This window comes from Lathyrus oleraceus, chromosome 2 (assembly GCF_024323335.1).
Source record: "Lathyrus oleraceus cultivar Zhongwan6 chromosome 2, CAAS_Psat_ZW6_1.0, whole genome shotgun sequence".
Taxonomy (NCBI): domain Eukaryota; kingdom Viridiplantae; phylum Streptophyta; class Magnoliopsida; order Fabales; family Fabaceae; genus Lathyrus; species Lathyrus oleraceus.
In genome coordinates, this window is record NC_066580.1 from 144,063,669 (window position 1) to 144,074,233 (window position 10,565).

At 30.6% G+C, this 10,565-nt stretch overlaps 1 pseudogene; it reads left to right on the plus strand.

Moving 5' to 3' along the window:
• The first annotated feature begins 2,384 nt into the window (after positions 1 to 2,384).
• On the plus strand, positions 2,385 to 9,786 carry LOC127118549 (cytochrome P450 CYP736A12-like; annotated as a pseudogene).
• Positions 9,787 to 10,565: the final 779 nt, after the last annotated feature.

Below are 10,565 nucleotides of genomic sequence, written 5' to 3' on the forward strand. Positions count from 1 at the left end.
ACCATCAACTTTGTGTGTAGGAACAAATCCACCTTCCTTTACAATCTTCCAAATACTACGATCCATCCCATCGATGAATAACTTCATCCTCTCTTTCCATAAACTATACCCTTCTCCATTAAAGGATGGGAGTTTGAATTTTGAAACGGTTGAAGTCATTTCCTACGTCATGGGATGGTTAATATTTAATAGGAGTTAAGATTTAATGTCACTTGCTGAACAAGTGAATCCAAGTACGGAAGAGAGGGGTGAATTATGGTATATAAAGTTCATGATAAATTAAAAAAAATATTATTTAAAACACAAAATTTGTGTTTTTTTGAAATTTTGAAGGGGAGTCTAGGGAAGTCGGGAGCACCAACAGACACACATGCTCCATGATCACAAGAAATGGAGACACCACATATCCACCAAAAATCTTAAGGCATTAGTTAAATGGTTCCTCTCTCATAAATCTAATATTTAACTCATTCATAGGCGATGTGGGACTTTAATCATTCACACTTGCACCCAACATCGTCCCCCACAAGACTTTACATTGGCTAATCCCCCCTCCCCCCAACTTAACAAGAGCTTTTCCTTAGGTTAAGCTAAAGAAATGAGTATTGATTTTACTGGCTAATCTAAATAATGAAACTAAATTTTTACTAGGCTAAGTTCTAGACCCAAATAAATATTTTCACTGATTTATCTCGAAAATAAAAAAAAACTTTATAGAGAATGATACTCTTGAAATAAACTAATAATGATATATCAAAACAAATCTTTTCTCAAAAGTAGTTTACCCTCACAGTGCACTAAGGAAACTTTTTAGCGAAGAATAAATATCATTGAGAAAAGAGGAGAGTAATAAAATAGAGAGAAATAGGAAAACTCTGAATTCTGATGTGATTTCAGTTGAGGAGAGTCTTCCTTTATATTTGAAAAAATTTGGCTCAAAAGGAAACAATCTATGGGCCGAATTAATGTGATGATCAATTAGATCAATCGATTATTACACCCAAATAATCAATTTTTCAAGCCATAATTGATATGTTTTAATATTTAGTCGTTACTGATTATTGAGAGCCTTGTTCCAATTGATTCTGAGTGTTACAAAGTAAAATAATCGATTAGAGGATTAGGGCTAAATGATTATCTAGTTGTAAATTGGCTCCAAACTTATTAAACGATTCCCTAATCGATTAGCTAGACGTTAAAAATATTTTCAGGTGATTTTAGCATGTAAAGAGAGGTTCCTCAAAGTCAAATTATACTGGTCATGAGTTTGATCCCCAGTAACAACATTTTTAGATTATCAAAACTACGCTACTTTTTACCTTTGCTGGAAATGATACCTGAGGTAAAATAGCTTGTTTACATAATTTTTGTTGTAACCTATTTTTTCTTTTCAATCTAAAAACATCAAATTTATTGAAAAAGTTTGAATCTCCGTCATCATCATCACCACCATTATCATCAACAACAAATACATATATAGAATCGTTAGCATTAAATTTCAACAACAACAACAAGATCCATAAAATCTTTGAACATTAAGTTTCAAAAACAACACCAACAACAAGAACAATAAATAAATAAAATAAACAAAATCATTAAATATTTAATCTCAACAACAACAACAACAATAACATTAAACATTTTACATAACACAATAAAAATTAAGATTGTTAAGTTACATTTATGCTCTCCTAATTAACATTAAACATTTCTAGCAAGCAATTACAAGAGAAGAAATTACATTAAGGAATCAACCTTGAAATTTTTTCCTACTTTTGCAATCAATCTCATAGAATAATGTTATACTTTATTGTGTTCCTTTCATTATCATTGTTTTCATTATATTAAATTTGCATTTCAGCATTTTGGATCCAAAATTGATAGTTAAGATATTCACGTTCTTATTGATTGGTGATAGTTTCACACGGATTATTGATGTTTCATTGAGTATTGATGAGTTGGTCGTATATTGGATAAAAAAAATTCCCTTATTTGTTAGCTCAGTCAATGTATATATCATAAATAAAAAATAAAATATAAAATAAAATACTTTTCTCCTAGAGTGTCACCTCAATCGAGGTAATAGATCATAAATAAGAAAAATGAAATAAAATAAAATAAAAGATACTAAAATATAATTCAAAGATTTGAAAGTATTTCTTGTAAATATTTTTCTCTTGGTTTGTCATCTTGGTTTGTCATATCGGTAAAAAGTCATAAACAAAAATATATAAAAAAACAAGAGTTGAAAAGTATTGGCACTTAATTAGCAAAGTAGGGTGAATGGTGTCATATGGTGTAGCGTTTAGAGATAATCCACAAACAAACAAACATGTACTAGTATATAAGACTGACTTGGAATCGTGAAATCCTCAACCTTGTGACTTCACCAAAACCAAACACATCGTAACATGTCTTCTCCAACTGCACTAGCAATAATTTCTCTCCTTATCTTCACTTTCATATACCTATTATTCACAACCTTTTTTCATCCAAAACAGAAAAACAGTAACAACAAAAAGCCACCAGGTCCACCAACTCTACCGATAATCGGAAACCTTCACATGTTAGGCAAACTTCCACATCGAACACTTCATTCACTCTCCAAAAAATATGGTCCAATCATGTCCTTACAACTTGGTCAAGTACCAGCTGTTGTCATTTCATCTTCAAAAGCAGCAGAACTATTCCTCAAAACACACGACCTAGCTTTCGCAAGCCGACCAAAGATTCAAGGATCTGAGCTCATGTCTTATGGTTCCAAAGGGTTGACCTTTTCTGAGTATGGTCCTTATTGGCGTAGTGTAAGGAAACTTTGCACTTTGGAACTTCTTAGTGCTTCTAAAGTTGAGATGTTTGCTCCTATTAGAAAACAAGAGTTGAGTGTTTTGATTAAATCATTGGAGAAAGCTGCTTTGGTGGGTGAGGTTGTGAATATTAGTGATGCTGTAGAAAATCTTGTTGAAGATATTATATTTAAGATGATATTAGGTAGGAGTAAGTATGAGCAATTTGACTTGAAGAGGCTTGTTAGAGAAATAATGGTTTTATTTGGAGCTTTTAATCTGGCTGATTATATTCCTTGGTTAGGAGTATTTGATCTTCAGGTATATACCTTCTCCTTGTGTTCTTGATTATAAACAAAAATAATTATTTCTTATTTAAGAAAAATTCGAAATTTGAGAATGATATATGATTTTGTTGTTGTTTTCTATCACTTCTTCATGGTATTTTTATGGTAATAATACAACAAAAATATTAAAAAAACAAAATCTTATGTCATTTTTTTAAGTTGGACAATCATTTTTAAAATGAGAAAATTAAATATGTGAATTAAAACGATATTTTTTATCATGAATATTATTTTCTTCATCATTAAACGAAGTGGTATTTATCAACAAAAACAAACACAAATACGATTGTAAGATTAAGTTATAGCATCACATTTAATAATATCGATTTTTACCTTTCATCTAAAATTGCATATACTTTTGAATTGTTTTTATTTTTCTTCTCTATCTCAACTCAAACACAAATTAGATATATTTTTATATGACCATGTTTATTTGTTACAATTAAGTAAGAAAAAGAAAAACAAAACCCATTAGATCAAGGTAAATAATGAGATGAGAAAAATCCACATTTTTTTTAAAAGTCAAATCTTTAATTTTCCATATGGTTTTATGGTTTTATTATGTTTACTAAAAGTATTTATTTTATAAACGTTATTATATATATCTAATTAACTCCTTTATAGGGATTAACACGAGGTTTCAAGAAAATCAGTAAAACATTGGATGAGATGCTAGAGATGATAATATCAGAGCATGAACAAATTACTAATGTAGATAAAACTCGCCGTGAAGACTTTGTAGACATACTTCTTTCGATTATCCACCAGACCATTGATCACGATAGTGAGCAAAATCATGTCATTGATCGAACAAACATCAAGGCTATTTTACTCGACATGATAGTTGCAGCAACTGATTCCTCTGCTATATCAATTGAGTGGATTTTATCTGAACTATTAAGACATCCAAGAGTGATGAAAATTCTTCAAAATGAGATACAAGATGAAGTAGGAAATAAGAGAATGGTTGAAGAGAAGGATTTGAAAAAGTTAAAGTACCTAGATATCGTAGTTGATGAAACCTTAAGACTTCGTCCTACTGCACCTTTTCTAATTCCTCGTGAATCTAGAGAAAGCGTCATAATTGATGGTTATTTAATAGAAAAAAGACTCGAGTTATGATTAATATATGGACAATAGGGAGAGATCCTAATATTTGGTCCGAAAATGCTGAAGAGTTTTATCCAGAGAGATTTATTGACAAAAAACTGAATTATCAAGGACACGAGTTTGAATCTCTCCCATTTGGTTCTGGTCGTAGGGGTTGTCCTGGAACTCAATTGGCCTTAATTACTATTAAGTTGGTTATTGCTCAATTGGTGCATTGTTTTGATTGGGAACTTCCATATAATATTAATCCTTCCAACTTGAACATGGAGGAAAATTTTGGAATCGCAACACCAAGAGTCCAACATTTGCATGCAATACCGCATTATCGTTTGGTTGATGTCAAACATGAATAAATCTAATGATATTCAACAAGTTGATTACTAATAAGTATGCTAAGTATAGTTGGTCTATTATTTATGTTTATATAAAATAAGTTAATGTATACTTTATCTTTATAAATATTAATGGTATATCATCTGAGTGTATAAAAAAGCATGAAGAGTTAAACTTTCTATTGGATAATGGAACTGAGAGATCAAAGAGTTCTGCTCCTCTCATGAGAAACCAAACATGTTTGCTTTCCAAAACTCAAATAAAAAGGATGGAGTGTCTCGAAAACTATCATGTACTTTGTCATTTTTATATTTTCAAAACTGACACATCCACATTGTACAATCAATAATATCATGTTGTAATAAAGATATCTGATACCCACAAGAATATAGTACTCATTCTATCATTGTAATCTACAAAATTTAGAATTCTATTTTGATATTTAAAATTAACATGTTGCTTATTTTCTATATCAGTGATCAACCTTAATACCAAAAGAATTTTTTATGAATATCAAGAAAACTATTTACCAAACCTCTTCTCATGGAGAGACATATCTACAATCATAACAGTATCAATTTCACTTTAAGGTAGACAGGCATGAGGATCTTCGACATTAAAGATTAACTTGTGGCCAACTTTAAGTTTGCTTCGACTTTGAAGATTAACTTGTCACCAACTTTGTGTTTGCTAGCATGAGCAAACTCATAGCATTTTCCCCAAAATACATCTCTATTTTTGTTCTCATCAGCTCGCACTTGACTTTGGTAATTTTAGTTTATTGAGTATGTTCTTTAGGGAAATAATTCCTTGTATGCTCCATTGGAATGTGCTATACATATCAAACATCAAGAACAAAATAAAATTCAACTAACAATGATTTTTGAGAAAGTAATTTAGTATTCTAACCAAAACATTTGCACGTTTAGCCAGTTGTCACCCAATTGACTTAAAATGTAATAAGGAAATGAATTATGATAAAAAGATTTTTCGAAACTCAAATAAATTTAAATTGATTTTAAAAAATGGGTAGAAGAAGAGAATACTACCAAAAAGATATAAGATAATAAAGTAAAAAAGATAAAGGAAAAAGAAGCAACACACATGAATTATACCACTTCAATCCAAAACAACGTGGACTACTCTTATCTCTGGAAAAAGATAAAGGAAATATTTATTACAACACATATGTTCACAAATGAAATACACTCAACCTTTTCATATCGAACGTTTACATCAAGTTCAACTTACAACCTTTATAACTTATAAGATTTTCAAGAGAACATTATTATCTTGATTTACAATCACATATCAGAATAGTATACCAACATGTACTTGCTAAAAGTACAATACGTAACAACTCTTTAATGGTTAATGGATGTCATAGGTTTTGAAGGTTGTTGTGATGTTAAAGCAAGCTCATGATGGAAAGGTGAGAAGATCTATATAGGGTGTTTCTAGAGAGTATATAATATGCCTGTCAATCTCATGATTGATATATTTATAGGAGTCTCTTGGGACTGAGTCTTAGGACCCAAAAGGCAATATTTATACTTCCCCCTTTCGAGAGCGTGAGAAGTAGGTAGTTACTTGCCTTATTTCTGAGGAAAACCTGACTTCCCCTTTTGACTCCCCTACCATAATGTTATGTATAGGGAAACATCACTTCACATATTTCCATAGACGAGCGGTTAATCTAGGAAACAAGCAATATCAATATAAAACAGGTGTGCGTTCCTGAAAACGGGCGGCTGGGAAGTTTGATGGGGGCAAAGTATTGTGTCGTCTGTCCTTAGGAACCCCTTGCACTGTCTCCTATTTCCCTTTGCAAATATACCAATACACGGTTCCTCAAGTACGAGGGATTGTAAAAGACGAAGTGATTTAGTTTAATCACCACCTCTTATTTGGATGAGCCTCTGATATGCATTTGGGGGAAAGTCCCTCAGGTGTTTTGGGGAAGAGTCCCTTAGGCATACCTAGTGGTGAATCCCTCAAGTGTGGCCTGGGGTTGTAAGACCCCAATTTTGTCCCTAAGATCCCTCATGGCATCATAACATTGCATTTGCATAGCCTCAAGGATCATAAGCATCTTGGTTCCCCTTACCTTTTGGTGGGACCTCTTATGAGTAGTTTGAGATCACCAAGCATGCTTGATTTGTATATCATTTCTTTTCTTATTTTTACTAACCAAAAGCACAAAAATATGTCACTAACATCTTTTGTTTGTAGCTTGAGCAATCACAAGGTCCAAAGCTTCAAGGAGATCATTGGTACAAAGATATAGCCAAGAGGAGATGAAAGCAAGCATGGTAATGGTTCCCAAAGCTCTCATCCATCAAATATGCCTCCCTAGCATCTCAATTCATCATTTTGATCAAAGTTAGTCAAAGGGTTTGAAGTTTGTTCCCCAAGGAAACCCTAGTTCATCTGATCATCCACAATGCCTTGCTCTTGAAGCAACCTCAGCCCATGATCAAATACAATCAAGGGAAGTTCTTTAATTCATCATTTCATGCATATTTGAAATTATTTGAGTATCCTCAATCATCAATTCATCAAGATATGAGTCATGGACTTGAGAAGTTGATCAGTCAATTCATCTGACTATTTTGAAATGCACTGAGACCTAACTTGTTATGTGTTGGTCAAATGGAGATGATCCCAAAAGCAAAAATGTTCTTAAGGACAATATGAACAACTTTCATGTTCATCAAAAATTAATTTGAAGATGGAAGATCATCTCCCGTTCCAAGACATTATAGGTCATTTTGACTGAAACCCTAATTTTGGGTCAACTTCCCAAGGACATAACTCATTATTTTTTTATGATTTTGAGATGGGATCAAATGCATTGGAAAGCTTAAGATATCTACTTCAAATGTTATGTTGAAAATATTCTTATACAAGAACTCATATATATATATATATTAGTGTTCACATAAATATGAGTTCTTGTATAGGAATATTTTCAAAATATCCATATAGAGAAGGGTATTATGTTCATTACCATTATTTGAGTGAGTAGGAATTTCTTATTTTAAATTTATATCCAAGTTTTCTAATTGCTGCATCCAATTTGTAATAAAAATTATACAAGAAAACGCCAAAAGAATAAATTTGAGAATTAAATTTTTGTTCACTTAGTTTTAGATGACATGCCAAAAAATAAAATACAGAGTGTAAAGGCTTTTTAACTCATATTTATGTAGGGTCAGTTCTCCAAAATATTGATATGATTATGGGCCCGTTTATTTTGGCCTTTTTTAAAAATGATTTTTATAGTGTTATATATTTTAGTGTAAAAAAAATTAAAAAGAAACTTTTCATAAAAGCTTCAAATGAAAATTTTGTTTGAATAATTATTTTTAAAATGTTATTTTAGGTATTTTATCATTTTATCGAAACTTTTTTTGGATATCAAAATTTCAAAAAATCACTTAATTTTGAAGCTATTTCAAATAGCTTTTTCTAAAAATCATTTTTGAGATGCAATTTTTTTAAAAAATTGTGATTTTGACTATGTTGTGATCTTCAATAATGTATATTTATGTTATACAATAAACAATTCAATCTTTTAATTTATAAAAAATAAATTTCGAAAAACTTATAATATTTTGAAAAATATTTTTGAAAAATCCATTTTCAAAAATACAAAGAAAAAATCCATTATTTTAAAGCTAAAACAAACTGGCCCTATGTTTATAACCAAACAAAGAAGAAATGACACACTCATGAAGGCTTGCACTTTTTCTGAGTTAGACAAAAATCATTATTTTTTATTTAAGAAAAATTCGAAATTTGAGAATGATATATGATTTTGTTGTTGTTTTCTATCACTTCTTCATGGTATTTTTATGGTAATAATACAATAAAAATATTAAAAACAAATTCTTATGTCATTTTTTTAAGTTGGACAATCATTTTTAAAATGAGAAAATTAAATATGTGAATTAAAACGATATTTTTTTATCATAAATATTACTTTCTTCATCATTAAACGTAGTGGTATTTATCAACAAAAACAAACACACATACGATTGTAAGATTAAGTTATAACGTCACATCTAATAATATCGATTTTTACCTTTCATCTAAAAATTGCATATACTTTTGAATTGTTTTTATTTTTCTTCTCTATCTCAACTCAAACACAAATTAGATATATTTTTATATGACCATGTTTATTTGTTACAATTAAGTAAGAAAAAGAAAAACAAAACCCATTAGATCAAGGTAAATAATGAGATGAGAAAAATCCACATTATTTTTAAAAGTCAAATCTTTAATTTTCCATATGGTTTTATGGTTTTATTATGTTTACTAAAAGTATTAATTTTATAAACGTTATTATATATATCTAGTTAACTCCTTTATAGGGATTAACACGAGGTTTCAAGAAAATCAGTAAAACATTGGATGAGATGCTAGAGATGATAATATCAGAGCATGAACAAATTACTAATGTAGATAAAACTCGCCGTGAAGACTTTGTAGACATACTTCTTTCGATTATCCACCAAACCATTGATCACGATAGTGAGCAAAATCATGTCATTGATCGAACAAACATCAAGGCTATTTTACTCGACATGATAGCGGCATCAACTGATACCTCTGCTATATCAATTGAGTGGACTTTATCTGAACTATTAAGGCATCCAAGAGTGATGAAAAATCTTCAAAATGAGATACAAGATGAAGTAGGAAATAAGAGAATGGTTGAAGAGAAGGATTTGAAAAAGTTAAAGTACCTAGATATCGTAGTTGATGAAACCTTAAGACTTCGTCCTACTGCACCTTTTCTAATTCCTCGTGAATCTAGAGAAAGCGTCATAATTGATGGTTATTTAATAGAGAAAAATACTCGAGTTATGATTAATATATGGACAATAGGGAGAGATCCTAATATTTGGTCCGAAAATGCTGAAGAATTTTATCCAGAGAGATTTATTGACAAAAAAATGAATTATCAAGGACACGAGTTTGAATCTCTCGCATTCGGTTCAGGTCGTAGGGGTTGTCCTGGAACTCAATTGGGCGTAATTACTATTAAGTTGGTTGTTGCTCAATTGGTGCATTGAGAACTTCCATATAATATTAACCCTTCCAACTTGAACATGGAGGAAAAATTTGGACTCGCAACACCTAGAGTCCAACATTTGCATGCAATACCGCATTATCGTTTGGTTGATGTCAAACACGAATAAATCTATGTATATTCAACAAGTTTGTGACTAATCAATATAATAAATATAGTTGATCTATTTTTGATGTTTGAGTTTATTAAAATATTATTGAGTAATATATCATACTATTTATTATCTCTAACAATACTTGAAAATTGAAAAATGTTATACTATGAATAAAACTTCCCAAAACAATATAAATGTACAACGGTTTTGATTGTATTTGATAAACAAGGAATAATTAGACAAAAATTATTTGTACCCTAAGGCAAATTAAGTTTTGGTAAGTTTATAGTTCTATTGTCAGCTAACTTGTTTTAAGGCATAGATGGATATATTCAATTTACCAACAATATTTTTATAAGTGACTTTAAGGGCAAGGGAAAATTTCATATAAATCTATTTATTTAAATTGCCCGTTGTTTTAAGAAAAATTCCAGGCTATTATTAGAACTAGTTGTTTTTATAGTGGTTTAAATTGAGTTTGAATTAGAGCAATGAAGGCTTTAATAAGAGTAGCAGTTTCAAATTTAAGTTTTATAAGATATGTGATACTCCAATTTTGAGTCTCAATTGCTGAATCAATGCATTCATCGAATCATTAACATCATATGCATATTATAATATGCATAATGTCCAAATTGTCAGTCGGAATAATTTCTCAGATTTACAGACAGAGAGAGAGAGAGAGAGAGAGAGAGAGAGAGAGAGAGAGAGAAGAGAGAGAGAGAGAGAGGAGAGAGAGAGAGAGAGAGAGAGAGGAGGGAGAGAGGAGAGAGGTGGAGGGAGAGAGAGAGAGA